General features: G+C 45.7%; 1 protein-coding gene across 2 annotated transcripts in view; it reads right to left on the bottom strand.

The window, feature by feature from the left end:
- The window catches only part of ZNF395 (zinc finger protein 395), a 48,378-nt gene extending 29,437 nt beyond the window's left edge, over positions 1–18,941 (bottom strand). Inside the window, exon 1 of one of the 2 annotated variants that reach the window (XM_064585338.1) lies at positions 18,814–18,941. The gene's annotated coding sequence lies outside the window, so the exon portion shown is untranslated. The other variant, XM_064585337.1, reaches the window with a different exon arrangement.
- Positions 18,942–19,312: the final 371 nt, after the last annotated feature.

Genomic DNA, 19,312 nt, shown 5'->3' with positions numbered 1-19,312 from the left:
CTATCCCAGATCGGGACTAGGCCCAAACAGTGCAGACCCGCACGGGAAACGATTCAGCACCAACTCACCGGAGACCCAGGGAGAGGGGTACCCCAGAACAAAAACAGCGTTTTTAAAAACCTGCTGATATTCCACCCAGGTGCCAGGCTCTTACCGATGAACTGACCAGAATAATTAAGAAGCTTAAGCTTCAGCCCCTGCCTTTAAAGAACATTAGGCCGAACTGAGCTCCCACCTGGATCACACATCCAGCACATGCTTCTAAAAGCACTTAATATGCTCCAGAGCTACATTCATATATTTGTGCTGTATAATTAGATGAATGAATCAGAATTTGCTTCTTACAGGAAAAGGCAAAAAACATCCAGCACTCTGACACGGAAGCCTGATAAAAAGATGGTTTTCAGGATGAAGCTCACAAAACTACATGAATATGCATGTTAAAATTTTAAGTGTTTGACATAAGTTAATTAAGCCAAAATAAAGTATGCTGTGAATCTAAAAAAAAAAAAAAAAATCTGCTGGGTGACTGGAGGGTGAAGGAGACAGACACATTTCCCCAGAAAACAGAAAGTCAGCCTAAGTGAAGAGAGTGGAGACACCGTAAAGGAAGACTGTTTAAATACACAGTGAAAAATGAACACCGTGGGGGAGGGGCTTGCCCTAAGCACAGCCCTAAGGGAGTAAGTACCTTTCTCGGGAGAAGGCTGTTTTGGGAATCTTCATGCCCCAACAATTGCACGGCTGAGGCTGAGTTCAAAGACAAATCAGCGATGGGGAACTGGCTGAATGAATGACCCCAGTCTTGGCCCAGGACATCAGGGTGTCCACTCTTGAATGTTTTCCCTGAAATGGACAGGCTAATGGCATCGGGCAGAGAGTGCTCACTGGCGAGGATGTTCTAGGCCAAAGTGACAAAATAGATGTGGATCAATCACAGAGACCAGATGGCTCACGCTCCTGAGTTTGGAGAGAAGGATGAAATCAGCGCTCAGTAGGCCAAGACACACAGGCCGTGGTTACCGTGCACCAGCGAGCTCCTGCCGGCCTCAAGGACAATCAAGGAGGCTGCCCACGTGTCAGGCTGGCAGGTAGACTGTACTTAGTTTGGGGCCAACAGAAGACTAGAACCTTTTGAGGAAAAGGCACTTCCATGTGCACAAGAAACAAAACTTCATCTAACTACTTCATTAGAACTGTTACAGAATAAACCAGCAAGAGAAAAATAGGGGATCTTCTCTGTAAAAAGCCTTTCAGAGACTGATGTTCCTTCAGGAAAGTTCCAATAGCCGTATTTGCCAAAGACTTATGTGCCCGTCACTTGCTGAGCATTTCACGTACTATAGCACATTTCATCCCTCACGATAATCCCATGAGAGGAGGACCATCATCTTCCCCATTTTATAGAGGAGGCCACTGAGGCTCACAGACGTTGAGTCATATGCCCGAGGCCACAGAGCAGAAAGTGACAGAACTGAGATGTGAGCTCAGATCTGTCTGATTCCAGAAGCTATACGCTCTTTCTACTCTATTATGCAGGAAACGTATGCATCGAGGAAGAGGAGGAAGAGGCTAAACTAAATAACCTTTCACAGGCTCCTTGTTAGTGAAAACTCAAGTCACTGAGAGGTTAATGTGGTGGTGGTGGTTTGGGCACGGAAGAGGAAATGAAATGGGCATTGTGAGAGCAAAGTATCAAGCGTGGGGCTCACCCAGGGTCAGGACTAAAATTATTCTTATTTAACACTTTTATAAATACCCCAAGAGAATGCAGAGTGAAAGAGTCAGGGTTGCAAACGAACTCTAACTTCCCATTGCGTGACCTCGGGCAAATCACCTCGCCTCTCTGTACCTCAGCTTCCTCACCTATAAAATGAGGAAAGCATTGGCTCCTACTCAAAGGATAATGTGGGGCTTTGAGGGAGCAATGCAGCTTTGTTTTCAACAGCCTCTTGGTTTTAAAGGGTCTCCAAACTCCTCTTCCTAAAGATTCTGATTTGCTGGGTCTGACAGAGAAGCCTAGGAAAAAGTGAAAAAATGCACCTCAGGTACTAAGCACCATCCCTTCCTTGCAGAGTACCTGATAAATGATAGCCAGAAAAAAATAAAAGATAAAAGGCACTAGAGGCGCCTGGGTGGCTCAGTCGGTTAAGCGTCTGCCTTCGGCTCAGGTCATGATCCTGGAGTCCTGGGATTGAGCCCCAAATTGGGCTCCTGCTCAGTGGGGAGTCTCCCTCTCCCTCTGCCTCTCCCCCTGCTCGTGCTCTCTCTCTCAAATAAAAAAAAAAAAATCTTTTTTTTTTTTTTTTTAAATCTTAAAAAAAGAAAAAAGGGACTCAACTCTGAGTAGGGATAAGCCCAACTTCTGGGAAGATTACAAGGGAAACTTTGACCAAACAGGAGGAAAAGCAGCCAGTAAACTTAACAATGGCAAGGGCAATATAATACAGGTAAGGAGAAACAATCAAGACCATGTCAAAGCCCGGGGGCAACAGTCAGAACCCCAAAAAGGACCTCGATGTCACTGTAGGTCAGACTGTCATACTGCTGTGGTCACAAGGGCCAAAAGACAAGACGGACAAACCGTTTTGTCCAGCACCACTGCAAGAGTACTAAAAACAAACACACTGCCCACCTATCCCCCGCCCCCCATAAAATTAAGAGATTCGTCTACACTGAGAACACTGGCTGCTGTCCACCAAGAAAGACAGCTTGTAAAACCAGAGGACAGCCACCTAAATGGGTTGTGTGATGGGGAGGGCATGCTAAGAAGGCCAGAAAGACCAAGGCCAGGAGAGCCCAGAGATAAGGCAGGGTGCCAACTTTGTCACCAAATCCTGAAATGACAGAAGAGGTACCATCTGTTGACGCTCAAGGGAGACCAGAGGAGGAGATGCCTCAACACCCCCAAAAGGAGGCTACATAAATGCATCACTGGGTTTGGACAAGGGTTTTATTAATGCAACTGGAGGGGGGGGGGTCCCCCCTGGGGTCAGAACCAGAACCGTCTGCATTAACATCTACATAAGGGATCTGAAGGCAAATACATGCGTAGTAATTATGGCTGCAAAAGGGCCCTGCCTCTCTCACCAGTGAGGTGATCAGCAGCCCCAGCGTGTGCCTTCAGGAGCACACAGCCAAGTGCTTCCTTGCCACACTGGCTCCTAAAGGTATGGATTTGGCCTGACATGATGAATTTTCATGATTTCTAGGAGTTCTCGGAAATCCAGATGACGGCAAGAAGTGTAAATACAGAGAGACACACATCATCCTTCTCCAAATAAAATGAAACTGTTAATAAAAGTAACATGACAGTGCTCTAGATTTTTTTTTTTTTTTAAGAACACTAAAATGCTTCCAAATGTGCCTCACCCTTGGCTTGAGCATTTAAGCCACACTTGGAATTCTAAAGATGTCACAGAGAAGAATTACAGATGCACCGAAGGTCTCCAGTTTGGAAATGAACTGGATTTAGAATTTGCCATCCAGAGTCCTCAATGTGCTACTCATCTATCCTGTGATTCTTCTCCACACAACCACCACCAACATGCAGACCAAAGTCCTTGAGGAGACCAGACAGAATGAATGATGGGGCTCAGAGGGGCTCTTCCCAATACCAATCGTTGCAGCCAATCAGCCCTGACTTATGGGGGGGCACACACCTAGCACAACCTAAACCCTGCCCTAGTCTTAGAAAACAATTGCTTCATCCAAGCCTGAGCAAGCAGACATGAGAGGGGGAAAAAAAGCACCCATATTGGTAAGGAAGAGGTTAAACTGTCACTATTTGCAGATGACATAATACTATACACAGAAAACCCTTAAGACTTCATCAAAAAACTATTAGAAGTTATAAATGGACCCAGTATAGTTACAGGATACAAAATTAATACCCAGAAATCAGGTGTATTTCTACACACCAATAATGAAGTAGCAGAGAGAAAAATTAAGAAAACAATTCCATTTATAGCCATACCAAAAAGAGTAAAATACCAAGGTATAAACTTAACCAAGGATGTGAAAGACCTGTACACTGAAAACTATAAAACATCAATGAAAGAAATTGAGGATGACACAAACAAATGGAAAGATATTCCATGCTCATGGATTGGAAGAATTAATATTGTTAAAATGCCCATACTGCCCAAGGCAATCTGCAGATCTGATGCAAACCCTATCAAAATACCAACAGCATTTTTCACAGACTTAAAACAAACAATACTAAAATTTGTATGGAATCATAAAAGGCCGTGAACACCAAAGCAGTCTTGAGAAAGAACAAAATTGGACATATCATAATCCCAGATTACAAAGCTGCAATAGACAAAACAGTATGGTACTGACACAAAAACAGACACATAGATCAATAGAACAGAAGAGAATCCAGAAATAAACCCCTGTTTATACGGTCAATTAATCTATGACAAAGGAGGCAAGAATACAAAATAGGGAAAAGGGACCATCTCTTCAATAAATGGTGCTGGGAAGAAGGGACAGCTACATGTAAAAGAATGACCACTTGCTTACACCAAACACAAAAAGAAACTCAAAAAGCATTAAAGACCTAAATGTGAGACCTGAAGCCATAAAAATCCTAGAAGAGAACATGGGCAGTAATTTCTTTGACATTGGCCTTAGCAACATTTTTCTAGATTTGTCTCCTGTGGCAAGGGAAACAAAAGCAAAAATAAACTATTGGGACTACACCAAAATAAATGTTTTTGCACAATGAAGGAAACCATCGACAAAATAGAAAGGCAACTCGGGGCGCCTGGGTGGCTCAGTCGTTAAGCGTCTGCCTTCGGCCCGGGTCATGATCCCGGGGTCCTGGGATATAGCCCCGCAGCAGGCTCCCTGCTCAGCAGGAAGTCTGCTTCTCCCTCTCCCACTCCCCTTGCTTGTGTTCCCTCTCTCGCTGTGTCTCTGTCAAATGAATAAAATCTTTAAAAAAAAAAAAAAAAATAGAAAGGCAACTCTACTGAATGGGAGAAAATATTTGCCAATGACATAGCCAATTAGGGGTTAGTATCCAAAATATATGAAGAATTTATATAACTCAACACCCCCAAAATAAATAATCTGATTAAAATTGGGCAGAGAAACTGAATAGACATTTCCCCAAGAAGACATACAGCTGACCAACAGACACACAAAAAGATGCTCAGTATCACTAATTATCAGGGAAATGCAAATCAAAACCACGATGAGCTATCACCTTGCATCTGTCAGAATGGCTAAAATCAAAAAGAAATTTTAAAAATTTTAAAAATTTAAAATAAGAAATCACAGGATGTGGAGAAAAGGGAACTCTCACGCACTGTGGGTAGAAAGGCAAACTGGTGCAGCCACTGTGAAAACAGTATGGATGTTCCTCAAAAAAATTAAAAATAGAGGGCACCTGGGTGGCTCAGTCGTTAAGCGTCTGCCTTCGGCTCAGGTCATGATCCCAGGGTCCTGGGATCGAGTCCCATATCGGGCTCCCTGCTCAGCAGGAAGCCTGCTTCTCCCTCTTCCACTCCCCCTGCTTGTGTTCCTGCTCTCGCTCTCTCTCTCTCTCTGTCAAATAAATAAATAAAATCTTTAAAAAAAATAAAAATTAAAAATAGAAATACCATCTGATTCCACTACTGGGTATTTACCCAAAGAAAGTGAAAACACTAATTTGAAAAGATATATGCACCCCTGTATTCACTGCAGCATTATTTATAGTAGTCAACATACAGAAGCAACCCAAGTGTCCACAGATGGATAAAGATGATGCAGGGTACATATACAATGGAATATTACTCAGCCATTAAAATATATATATATATATGAGATCTTGCCATTTGTGACAACATGGACAGACCTAGAGGGTATTATGCTATATGAGACAAATACCATACGATTCCTCCGTGGAATCTAAGAAACAAAGGAAATAAACAAAAAGTAGAATCAGACTCATAAAAACAAAATAACTGCTTGCCAGAGGGGACAGGGGCAGGGGGACAGGCACAATGACTGAAGGGGAGTGAGAGATACAGGCTTCCAGCTAGGGAACAAAGAAGTCATGGAGATGAAAGATACGGCAAAGGGAATATAGTCGATGGTACTGTAATGGCATTGTATGTATGGTGACAGACGGCAGCTACACTTTATAGAGTTGCTGAATCACTATGTTGTATACCTGAAACTAATAAAACGTTGTGTGTCAATGAGAAGGAGAGAAGGGGCGAGGGAGGGAGGGAGGGAGGGAACAACTGCTTCGTGTCTGAACACCCTTCAAGTGTGCCCTGGCCTACGTTAGGTCTAAGCTAGGAACTGACGGAACTGACCTCGTAATGCATCTTCCTGAAGATTTCAAATCGGACCACCCTATTACCCAGCCATTGCTTCTGCTCAGTATCTACCCTACGGAAATGCTCACGCACACTGCAAAGAAGCATGTGCAGCCAAGTTTACTGGAACAGCTTTTGTAACAGTAGAGGATTTGGAAATAACTTAAATGCCCATCAAGCAGGGGAAAGTTCTCAGGAAGGCCATGCAGGACTTAGAATCAAGAAGTCCCAGATGTACAGACAGGAAGCGATCACCAAGATGTCCCGTTGTGGGGGCCTGGGTAGCAATAGCACAGTACGAAGCACAATGCACTGAACCTGTTCTAAGTTCTATAGGTATAAACACGAGTATGTAAAGCATCTGAATACCAACAAACTCCTAACAGAAGTTAACCTCTGGAGAAGGACTGGGATTAGGAGTGGTTGTCAAAGAAGATTTTGTTTCCTCTGGAAAGTTTGCATTTGGATTTTTTTTTTCCTACAGAGAATGTATTCATGCACTACTTTGGTAATGAAAATTTCATTTAACTGTTTTAAGTTTTTTAGGAAGGACAGAAGGAACAGACCCCGTTCAATGTTTCAATAACGTGTTGGGGGCAATTTCTAGCTGAATCTGACACATGCTTTCCAGGAGGCTGAGAGCTCAGCAGTGCAGAGAGTGGGCTTTGCAACACAGATCGTGTTACAATATTACAAGCCCAACACTGTAGCTCTGTGGGTCATTAAGTTTATATGCTAGTTCAAGGAAGAGGCAGGAAGAGAAAGTATGTCAGGGGGCTTTCTGGGAAATCCAACGGGATGTGCTAGGAGCAGCTGCAGTTCTTCTCCTCAAGCGTTCTAGCTCTCCAATCCAGCCAGCTCACACACACCTGCCAAGAGGGGCAGCCTTTACCCAACTACACGTATCCCACCCTAGGCCTAGTTGTCTGTGCTTCAGACTCTTCGTATCAGAATTCCTAACATTAATCCGGATCCCATGGACTAATGAGAAGGAAAAATCTGTCCGCAAGAGCAGACAAGCACCAAAAATTATTTACTTACCAAGGCCACCTAAACATATAGAATACTGATTTTTAAACACACACTCTTCCGCCTCCTCAAAGCCCTACTCAGAAACACAACATTTTAATATTAAGAACCTAGGAGGCAAAACAAACCTGGGGTAATAGAAATCAGAGTTGTAGTACTTCTGGTGGGGGGGAGGGGCTAAACTGGAAATGGTCACAAGGAACATGTCTGGGGTGATAGAAATGTTCTGTGTCAAAACTGATTAAAGATCTTAAGCTTTACTTAAGATCTAAGCATTCCACTGTATGCAAATGATACCTCAATTAAAAAAAAAAAGGGGGACTCAAACACTGTTTCTCTGCTGGCTGCAGCAGAACTTTGAGCTGTCCTATCAGACATCTGAAATCTCTGTTGTGCTATGTAAAGAGCTCGAGTACCATGGCGACAGTCACCATAAAAATAGATAACAAGATTAAAATGGATAGAGGACACATGAATTTAAGAACGGCACACCAAGAGCAATTCATTTCCAGCAGAAGAAAAATAGAAAGAGGAGAGGGAGTTTTTCATTCCGCCAGCACTGAAAAAAACAGCCACTGAAAGTGGTTGTTTTTACTAAAAGAGTTTTATGGCTTCCCAATACTCAAAGGACAAAAAAGGCTGTGAACGGTTATTTCTTATCATACTTTGCTTAAAAAAAAAAAAAAGTGTACGACAGTCTAAGTGCTTCCCATACCTCCGGTAAGTGGCCCAAGGAACCAGTACAGACCAATTCAACAAACCCAGCTGATGGGCCATACTCTATGGGGCCCAAACAATACTGAGATAAAGGAGACCCGGGCCCTTCTTCATCGTTAAGGGCACAAACATTTCCAACTATAGTTCTAAATAACTAAGTTCTGCCTGTATTTTTACATACATCTAAAGCTGTCGTTCCCTACTTCCTGTACCCCCAAACTGCTTTACTCCACGTAAAGAGAGCACTTTCTTGCCAAATACTGATTTTTCAAGTGCCAAAATGTGAGGCTGGATCACGGGGACCCAGAAATCATCTTGTGACATTCTCCAAAGATAAGCCTCCATTCTCTCTGCAGAGCTAAGAAATTGTGCTATGGGATTTAGCCCTAGCACTGCCCACCCCACCCCCTGCCCCCTGGCCAACAAAAAGTAATCCAAAAATATCAGGAAGAAAATCTAAAAATTTTAAATAATCACAGTAGATTCTAAATAGGCAAGTAAAATTTAGGCAAAAGTAAACTAAATCAAATTTTATAGAAATAGAAATTTTATTTTCTATGTGTAAGCTATTAATAAATTGAAAAAGTAAACATTTTTAGGGGCGCCTGGGTGGCTCAGTCGGTTGAGCAGCTGCCTTCGGCTCAGGTCATGATCCTGGAGTCCCGGGATCGAGTCCCACATCGGGCTCCCTGCTCGGCGGGGAGTCTGCTTCTCCCTCTGATCCTCCCCCTCTCATGTGCTCTCTCTCATTCTCTCTCTCTCAAATAAATAAATAAAATCTTTAAAAAAAAAAAAAAAGAAAAAGTAAACATTTTTAACTCGAACCACAAACTTATGGTCTGATATAAACCAAGTATGTGCATTCCTGGAAAACCCCACTCCAAAGTTTCTTTAAATTTGTCCTTTGTTCTTTGTCCCTAAACCTAGAGAGCCATCACAAGGCTAAGTCTTATCCCTGGTGTCAGGATAGTTTTTAATGTGCTCTAGCTGGTGATATGGGAGATGAAACAGAAGGAGATGATGTGATCAAGGGCATTCCCAGGTCCTCCACAGCCAAGCGGAGGATCCATCATTCAATTAAAGGGCCCCATCTTCATTCATTCGTTACACTGAATAAAACTGGCCGATAAACACATTGGTCTTCGACATGTTCATCTATTTTATTATTTGCCACTTCCACCCACCCCCCCTCCACTTTCTTGCTTTTCTGAAAGACCAAATTCAGTTCTCAGCAGCCCTGGGGCCACAACCCTGACCAACCATGAAATAGTTCTCCTCATCCTTTCTAAAAATGACCCCAGAAGGGTCTCTCAAAAGTGTGGGGACTCATTTATAAACATTTTTTTTTAAAGATTTTATTTATTTGTCAGAGAGAGAGAGCACAAGCAGGGGGAGAGGGAGAAGCAGGCTCCCCGCCGAGCAGGGAGCCCAATGTGGGACTCGATTCCAGGACCCTGGGATCATGACCTGAGCCGAAGACAGGTGCTTAATCGACTGAGCCACCCAGGCGTCCCTCATTTATAAACATTTTTAAAAGAGCTTACATGATGACGTTGACCCAAATACTATGCAACTAGAGGTATATAACCCCTATTCCACATTACCTTTCAGCATTTACAAATCACATAATAACCCTAAGAACTGGAAAGGACTTTGGAGGTCAGCCTAATTCCTGTCCTTCTCTCCTACAGCATCCCTAATCAACAGCATTCAGCCCAAACTGAATACCTCCAACAATGGGAAGCTCACTACTCCATGGGCAGACATTTCCGTTGCTGGACAGCTCTGCCAGCTACAAAACCCATTTTCATAGTGAACTGAAGTCTGTTCTCCCCGTATTTAGGGTTAAAAGGAAACTTAAAGCTCATCTAGTTCAGTGTAATCATTGTACAGATAAGGAATCCTGTAATGTATAATCATTCTACAGATGAGAGATCGGAAACTAGAGAGGATAAAGCAATTGTTCTATCCACTGGTCATATTCCAACACCGGGAGCAAAAATGAGTAAATCTACTCTTTCCTATACCTGATAACCATGAAAGTACATGAAAGCACTATTATGTACCCACCGCATGAGTATACGCACTCCAGTCATTCCTGATCCTACATCATCCTAGTGTCCCTCCCGAGGATAGTCTTGCTTGCTCGTGTTTCCCTTAAATCATGCCTCCCCGACCCCCTCATGGCCCCAAAGGTCAAATGACCAGAAGTCATTATTTTAAAAATAGATCCTGTGATTGGATTGATGAATTTCCAATCCAGTTATGAACTAGATTCAATTTTCTAAAAGCCTCACCCCACTCAGGGCTCACGTTAAGCCATGAACAATATAACAATCTCAAAACTTTTTTCCTACGTGATTTGCTCCCCCTCCGTATGTGTGGAGTACCAAGAGGGCTACGGTGTGCTTGTCTATTCATCTGTTGATCTCCCTCTTTCAATTAGATCATCAACTTCAGGTCAGGGGCTGAGTCTTATTTTGTGACTCCAGGGACTAAACCAGTGCTTGACACACAGTAGAGAGGTACTCAAGATCAGTCACGGAATAAACCATCTACTTTTACCCTATCCTGTCCTTGAACAACAAAATGTTTTGTTTTGTTTTGTTTTTAATAGCTGTGATCAAGAGAATGAAAAGACAAACCACAGACTGGGGGGAAAAAAACAGTTGCAAAAGACACATCTGATAAAGGACTGTTATCCATAATATACAAAGAACTCTTAAAACTCAACAACAGGGGCGCCTGGGTGGCTCAGTCGTTACGCGTCTGCCTTCAGCTCAGGTCACGATCCCAGGCTCCTGGGATCGAGCCCCGCATCGGGCTCCCTGCTCGGCGGGAAGCCTGCTTCTCCCTCTCCCACTCCCCCTGCTTGTGTTCCCTCTCTCACTGTGTCTCTCTCTGTCAAATAAATAAATAAAATCTTTAAAAAGAAAAAAGAACTCAACAATAAGAAAACCCACAATTCGATTAACAAATGGGTCAAAGATCTTAACAGACACCTCACCAAAGAAGATACACAGATGGCAAAAAAGCACATGAAAAGATGTCATCACATGTCACTAGGTAAGTGCAAATTAAAACAAGATACCACTACACACCTATGAGAATGGCCAAAATCCAGAGCCATGACAACACCAAATGCTGGCGAGGATGTGGAGCAATAGGAACTCTCATTCATTGCTGGTGGGAATGCAAAATGATACAGCCACTTTGGAAGACAGTCTGGAAGTTCCTTACAAAGCTAAACATACCCTTATCATATGATCTGGCAATCACACTCCTTGGTATTTATCCAAAGGAGTTCAAAACGTATGTCCATATGAAAACCTACAGCAGCTGCAGATGTCTACAGCAGTTTTAGTCATAAAAAGTGCTGAAACTTGGAAGCAACCAAGATGCCCTTCAGGAGGTGAATGGATACATAAACTGTGGCACATCCAATGGAGTATTCTTCACTGCTATAAAGAAATGAGCTATCAGACCACTAAAAGACAGGGAAAAAGTTTAATTGCATATTACTAAGCAAAAGTAGCCAATCTGAAAAGACTATATGCTGTACGATTCCAATTATATGACATCCTGGAAAAAGCGAAACTGTCACCATAGTAAGAAGTAAACATGGTTGCTGAGCGTTGGGGGGAGGGAGAGATAAACAGGCAAAGCACAGAGGATTTTAGGGTATAAAAGTACTCTGTATGATACTTAATGGTGGATACATGTCATTACACATTTGTCCAAACTCATAGAATGTACAACACCAATAGTAAACCCTAATGTAAACTATGGTCTTTGGGTGATTAGACATGTCAATATGGGTTCATCAATTGCAACAAATGTACCACTCTGGTGGGGAAGTTATGCATTGGGGGAGGGGGCCAGGGGGTAAATGGGAAATCTCTATACCTTCTCAATCTTGCTGTAAACCCAGAACTGCTCTAAAAAAATACATTAAAAAATATATAGCAGGGGCGCCTGGGTGGCTCAGTTGGTTGAGCGACTGCCTTCGGCTCAGGTCATGATCCTGGAGTCCCAGGATCGAGTCCCACATCGGGCTCCCTGCTCGGCGGGGAGTCTGCTTCTCCCTCTGACCCTCCCCCCCCTCATGTGCTCTCTCTCTCTCTCTCAAATAAATAAAATCTTAAAAAAAAAATATATATATATATATATATATAGCAGTGTTTTCCCCCACTGTGCTATAAATACACATTATAGAAAATACAAATAATAAATTTAAAATGTAAAAAAAAAGTCACTCAACTCCATCCACCCTTCCAGTATTAGTAATTTTGTATCAGAATTATTAGTATATTTACTTTCAGCCATTTTCTATGCACTTTGTTTCTTTAAGATTTGAAATCATACTGTAGAGGCACCTTAACTTTTAGCAGAAACATTTGTCCATGTTATTTTAAAGCTATTCCTAAACATTATTTTTTTTAAGATTTATTTGTTTTAAGCAGAGACAGAGAGAGCATGTGAATGGGAGGGGCAGAAGGAGAGGGAGAGAGAATCTCAAGACTGCACTGAGCGCTGAGCCCAATGTTGGGCTCCATCTCACAACCCTGAGAGCCCGACCTGAAGCCAAAAGCAAGAATCAGTCGCTTAACCGATTGAGCCACCCACCACCCAGGTGCCCCCTAAACATTATTTTTAATGGCTTCATCGTACTGTATCATAAAGACCTATCCATCAGAATCACTTAGAGATTACTTCCAGTCCAGTCACACCACTGGATATTTAGGCTGTTTCTAATTTTTCACTAGAGTTTAAAAAAAAAAGAAAAGAAAAAACTTCGAATAGTCTCTGTGCATAAACATCATCTACATCTTGGATCTGGTCTTCGCTGTACTTCCAGAAGTGGAATTAACTTACCAGAACGTATGAACAATTCAAATTTTAAAAACTAAATCAGACTTTATATTTATCCCTTACTGAATTTCTTTTTTAATTTGGGCCTTCATTCTGGATGACTGTGAACCTTGATCTAGCTACTAAATAAGCAATCCATCCCACCTCTGTGCCATCAACGAAGCTGACAAACACACCTTCTGTGCCGCCATCCACAACACTGGAAAAAAGGCTGAACAGCTCAAGGCCAAGAATAGAACCCTGTGACACTCCTCTTCAGACCCCCTTCCAGGCTGACTCAGTGCCACTAATTAACAGTTTTTGCATATGACTGTCAAATTAATAACACCATCCAGCCCACATTCCACTGCTTATTTAATATGGACCATCATATCTTTTTTTTTTTTTTTAAAGATTTTATTTATTTGACAGAGAGAGATACAGCGAGAGAGGGAACACAAGCAGGGGGAGTGGGAGAGGGAGAAGCAGGCTTCCCGCTGAGCAGGGAGCCCAACATGGGGCTCGATCCCAGGACCCTGGGATCATGACCTGAGCCGAAGGCAGACGCTTAACGACTGAGCCACCCAGGCACCCCTGGACCATATGACATATCTAAAGAAACTGTTAAATACTTTACTAAAGCCACAATTCCCTCATTTCTCTGTTCTAGTAATGAAGCACCCTATAAAACAGGAAATGAGTTCAATTTGATACCATTACGCTGACTTCTGGTTATCCTGACATCCTACAGCCACACATTTTTAAGCAAAGAGCCCTTCACCTTTGACTTCTGTTAATGTCGTAACAGCAACGTTTTAAGTAATCAGACTGTGCAAGCTGCATAAAGCAGGGCGACGACTATTTGGTCCCGCTCACCTGTAGCTCACCTGGGGAAATGCTCGGAATCACTGGTGGTTATGGTCTTGGGGGGTAAACCAAACTGTCCCTAGACCACACAGACCTGAATTTACTCATTTCAGCTGGTCCCCAAATAAGCCTAGTTTTCCAGGGGTCATTTGCACTAACACCTGGGTTTGAACCAGTAATTCTGTGGTCATTTTGAATCCTGGATTATGAATCTCTGGACCCTAGAGGCCTACCCCTTGGGGGTATCCTAGGAATAGGGAAGTAAGAAATGACACAGTCCCTCTCTTTGCTGTTCCTTTATTACTGACTCATATAACCAAAGATCCTGAGACTCTAATGTCATATGGCATTTGACAGTAGTGACGCACATCTTACCAAATTATTACCCCAACATCATTCTCAGAAGATCCGTGCCAGGAGCCCCCATCTACCCATGCCAGCCAGAAGCAGAAAACGGAAGCGCTTGAGAGATCTTGGGGTCACTAGAAATTGGCCTCACAATACAGAATAGAGCCCAAAAGCCCTCTCTAGTTAGTACCATTCCAATCATCAGAAAAAATATTTCAAAGTCCTAGCCAGCAGCAACTCAGAAAGTGCCGCTGACTTGCCTAAAACAAATCACTTGCACACAAATATCTCAGATTCCATCATGTCACACTCCCAGCCACCCAGAGCCAGGACAGCCATCCCAAATTCCCTAGGTTGGCATTTAAGTCTCTTGAAAGATCAGATCACAAACCCAAAGGCCTGCAGACTAAACAGGGAATGTAAAGAGACTGTACTCATGCAGAGGGGGTGCCGGGACTACGATAACTGGGGACCACAAGGCCTGTCTGCTGTCCACAGGGGGCCGCCACTACTCACTGCCTGATCTGATTCTTTTATGAGAGTCCCCAGTCCAGAGGTTTTCTGGATTGTTCCCAATTCTTTAAAACCCTTGTATACTCCAAATTGTAACATTTCTGTAGGCAGAACACATTCTTTGGGTCACTGGTTTACAACCCCTACACTTTGATCCTAACCTACCTTTCTAGACCAGCTTCTCCCCCCTCTCTAATAAGAACCCTCTTTTATTCACTCTTACACACACTGTGCACATCCTAACTCCAAGCCTCTGTCCACGTTACATACCCCCCGACCTGTGCGGCACCATGCGACACCCCGAGTTCATCCCAGACTTCCTTCCCTATCCCCAAAAGTGTTCCCAAGCCACTCCAGCACAAGCTGCTTGCCCCCTCCTATGAACCCTACAGGGACTTATTTTTCACTTTGGCATTTAATCATCTTGCCTTGTTCCTTAATCATAGGTATACCTTCTCTCTCCAACTAGCCTGTAAATGTTCAATCTCTGCCTTATGTTTCCTTCCACTTACAGCACTGGTAAGGGGAGCCCTGCACACAAGCAGCTTAATAAACACTTACTAGATGTGAAAACTCTCTATAACTGTGTTTTCCAAACCGTGGGTTACATCCATGACAGAGTGGTTAAGTCAACTTAGCAGGAGACAGTAAGCATTTTTAAATGAAAAATCAAAGAATGGAAAATAAAGAATCAAAGGAGATTGCACCAAACAAAAGAAAGGAATACTTCAGGAATTTAAATTAGTTTTTTTTTTTTAAGATTTTATTTATTTGCGAGAGAGAGAATGAGAGACAGAGAGCATGGGAGGAGGGTCAGAGGGAGAAGCAGACTCCCTGCTGAGCAGGGAGCCCGATGCGGGACTCGATCCCGGGACTCCAGGATCATGACCTGAGCCGAAGGCAGTCGATTAACCAACTGAGCCACCCAGGCGCCCTTAAATTAGATTTTTATATACATGATTTAATGTACCTAGGTCATGATGTAAATTTTATTTCTTAATGTAGGTCACAGACAAAAACAGTGCCAAAAAAAAAAAAACAAACACTACTTCTTAAAGAGTAAATTAGTTCAACCACTGCTCCATGAATTTTTTTTGACAGTCATATATTCCCTATAAAGGAAAAATATCTGATGGACGCCTCTGCCCATGCAAAGCAGCTTCCCCTAGTTCACTGATCCAGCACCTCAGAGAAACAAGGAGGCTCAGGAACTGTAAGCACATTCTCCACTCCATTCTGCAACTTTTTGCAATCCTCCTCCAAATTCACCAGCCCTCAGATGTTGCAAGTTGAGGCTTGGGGAATTTGCTCAGCAAATCACCCTAAGTCACCCTTGCGACAAGAAAGCAGAATTCAGAGCTCAGGAAAAAACCTGCGCCAGCTCCCCACTTGCAGGTCGCTTGGTTCCTGGGAACCGGCAATGGCACAGGTTAGGACAGACCTGGCCCTGGGACAGGCAGTCTCGCTAGGCCCCAAATTCCCTCCTTGCTGGTCACCTTGCTGCTCCCGCATCTTGTGGCTTCCCCCCCGCACACACCTACGAAGGGACACGAGGACTAGGTTGCAGGTCTCAGTGGAGAGCATTATTCAATTTGTTTCAAAGCCCAACAATTTCTGCACTTAGCAAACTCCATTCTTCCCTCCCATCTCCAAATCCCAAGTTGCTTTGCCAACTTCAGGTTCAGGACCTGGCAATGTCATCTGAATGGCAATACAGAACAGAGTCTTCCAATTCAGACCCTCGCTGCCACTCACTAGCGTCCTCTAGTGCTAGGACCTATGACCAAGAAAACACCCCATGCAGAGTGCCTTCCCTCTCCCAGCTTTGGCAGCCCGGTTTCCCACCAATCTCAGAGCTTCAGCTGCTTGCAAGACACCTATGTTTGGACGTCTTGGCAAATACGAACCTCTGCAGCCTGTCAATTGCTTCTCTCCAAAACACACATTTCCCATTTCTCGAGTTACCAACTACAGCAGTTCCAAGGCCCTGGCGTGTAATCAATTTCCACAAAGAATTAATTTCCATTCATCTCCTTCCTTCACCCTGCCCCTGTCAACAGATTATTTCAACAGTAATGCTTCTAAAATCCACCCCCTTTTCATTTCCAGTTATCCCAGTCCAAGCTCTGAGCGCTCCGCAACTGTAACAGTTGACTGATCTGTCTCCGAACATTACTTTTACAAACCTTTCCAAACACCCTTTCATTACGTCACTCTCTGGCTCAAAAACCTTTCATGTCTCCCCAGTACACACAGGGTAAAGTGCAATTCCCCAGTCTGGCTTTCTAGGACTTTCACAATCTTAGCCATTGTTCCTCTCCATCTTTATCTCCTGCTCAGGAAACGTTCCCTCATCTGGCCAAGCCCATCTCCTGTCTCTCAGGAAAGCCATGTTCAATCGCACCTCAAGACCCATCTCAAGGGTCTCATGCTCCAGGAATACAGTGCTGGTGATTCCTGCCCATAGACCTCTTCTCTGAGTTTCAACAGCATCTCTGCTACACCTCGAATTTTGACAGTTAATTGTGCCTTATCTTGAGGTCTTATTTCACATGCTCAAGGCTTTCTGTCTCCTCCATGAGATTATAAACCCTGAAAGGAATCATTTCAGGTATCTTTTGCATCCTCCCTCACCGAGATAAACTGTTGGAACCCAGTCTCCTCTGGCACCTGTCACTTCTCCCTCGCTTGCCTTTGGGCCTTGGCCAGTGAGTTATTCTCAAAGTGCCTAACTTATTTCGTAACTTAGTACCCTCAATCCATTCCCCAACTCTAACCTTTCCTTTGATATTCCTCCTCCCCCCCCCCTCCAGCATTTACAGTAATTTAGGCAGCCATAGCGCATTAATTTGAACTTGAGCTCTCAAATCACTTCCACCCGGTCAGTAGGATTTCTGAGGCCTTAGATTTCTTGTCTGCCTCTTATCATCTCTCCCTGAGAGCCTGGCACGGTGCTGAGAACGCAGCAGCCCCTCAAAAGTACCTGTGGAGTTGAACTTAATTGCTGGTTCCCCGTGTTTCAAGTTCCTTGAGACCCGGAACCTCTGTTTACACAACACCTCAGGAGGGTGTCAAAAAAGCCTTCAATACCTGTTGATCACTCACTTTCAGGCAAACTGCACCAGAGACACTTTTCTAGAAAGAGGAGTGTAAAGAAGAGAGTGGTGCCCTGTAGGTAACCCTGCGCCTGGAGGCCTGACATCACGAAAACGCCTGCCTGGTGGAAATGTTCCAAAGCCACCGAGAACTGCCCAGGACCGCCTGAAATCAAGGAGGCAGGGGCACCCCCACCGTCTGGCAGGTGGGCTTCTTTAGCTTTCGGAGTCAATCCTAAAGTGAAGGCGCGGAGCCCTTAACTCCAAGACAGGGAAGAAAATTCTGCCTTTGAAATTGTTTGCACATGACCAACTCCCAGTCCAGGCCCCCCACCCGAGCACCCCACATGCCCACAGTGCCGCTTCCAAGCAGGGCCAGGGGCCTCCGGTGAGGAGAGGCAGGATTAAACCGCCTGGAAGGAAGTGGGGGTAGACAAAAGAGGACAGAAAGGGTGGGGGGCAGCCCCCCGAGGTGGAGGGTGTGTCGCCCCGCGCGTCCGGGAGCCCGGCACTCGCCCGCTCGGTGGAGTGGGCAGGAACGCGCGGGGCGCCGGGAGGGCTGGGCTGCCGGCCCAGCCGGAAAGGGTCAGGGAGGGGGCAGGTCAGTCTCCGTCGGAGAGGCGACTCCGGACAAGCGCTCCAAGTTGGGGAGGGGGTGCCTCTGCGAGCGCCCGCGGCGGGCAAGATAAACAAGGCGGCGCACGGGAGAGCGGGCGGCCACCCCCCACCCAGCCAGCGCGGGCACTGGCACTGCCGCAGCGCCCCCGCGCCCCGACCGGCCGCTAACCGGCGGCGCCCGCCTCCCGGGCCCTCAGGCCGCCGGCCCGGCCCCCGCGGGCGTGCGGAGCGTGGGAAGTTCCCGGGCCGCCCCCGTCCCCGGGCTGCAGCGCCGCCAGGTCCCCGCGCAGCTCACCTCGCCCCGCCACGAGCAGCAGCGCGGGCCGGGCAGCTCCCGCTCGGACAGCTCGGCTTGGCTCGGGGCTGCAGCTGCCGCGGCCCCTGCCCGCCCACCCGGCGCGGCCCACCGCCCCGCTCCGCTCCGGCCGCCCGCCCGCCGAGGCTCCGTTCGCGCCCACCTGGCCGGCCTGCCCTCCCTCTCCGGGACACTGCGCTCACGTACGCGGCCGCGGCCACAACCCGGCCCGGATTCCCCGCCCGGGAAGGGAGCGGAGGAGCGCGCCAGCCAGCGAGCGAACGAGCGAGCCTCGGGGACACACCCCCGCCCGCCCGGCCCCCTCCCCAGCCGCAGGCGCCGCGCGCGCACGCGGCCTGCGCGCCCCCGCCCGCCTCGCGCCCCCGCGGCCTCCTCACACACCCACCGCGCGCCGGGGATACACACCCCCGGCCGCTCGTAGACAGTGGGCGCTCAATAAGTGCCCGAGCGACTCCTCACGCACATGCGCACTTGAACCTGACCGAGTTGTGACACCCCGCCACCCCCACCCCAAAATCGGAACCGGCGGCTGCAGCCCCAAACCAAACTTGAGTGTTGGCCTTTTTTCACTGACCCGCAAACCGAGCCAAAGTTTCTTGCTGTTGTTTTTCCAGGCCTGGCTCCGGGATGGGCTTCTCCGT

The sequence above is a fragment of the Mirounga angustirostris genome, unplaced genomic scaffold (genome assembly GCF_029215605.1).
Source record: "Mirounga angustirostris isolate CCGP_5_RB_7025 unplaced genomic scaffold, mMirAng1.0.hap1 SCAF_2, whole genome shotgun sequence".
In the NCBI taxonomy this organism is placed as follows: Eukaryota; Metazoa; Chordata; class Mammalia; order Carnivora; family Phocidae; genus Mirounga; species Mirounga angustirostris.
This window is presented reverse-complemented; position numbering and strand designations above follow the sequence as displayed.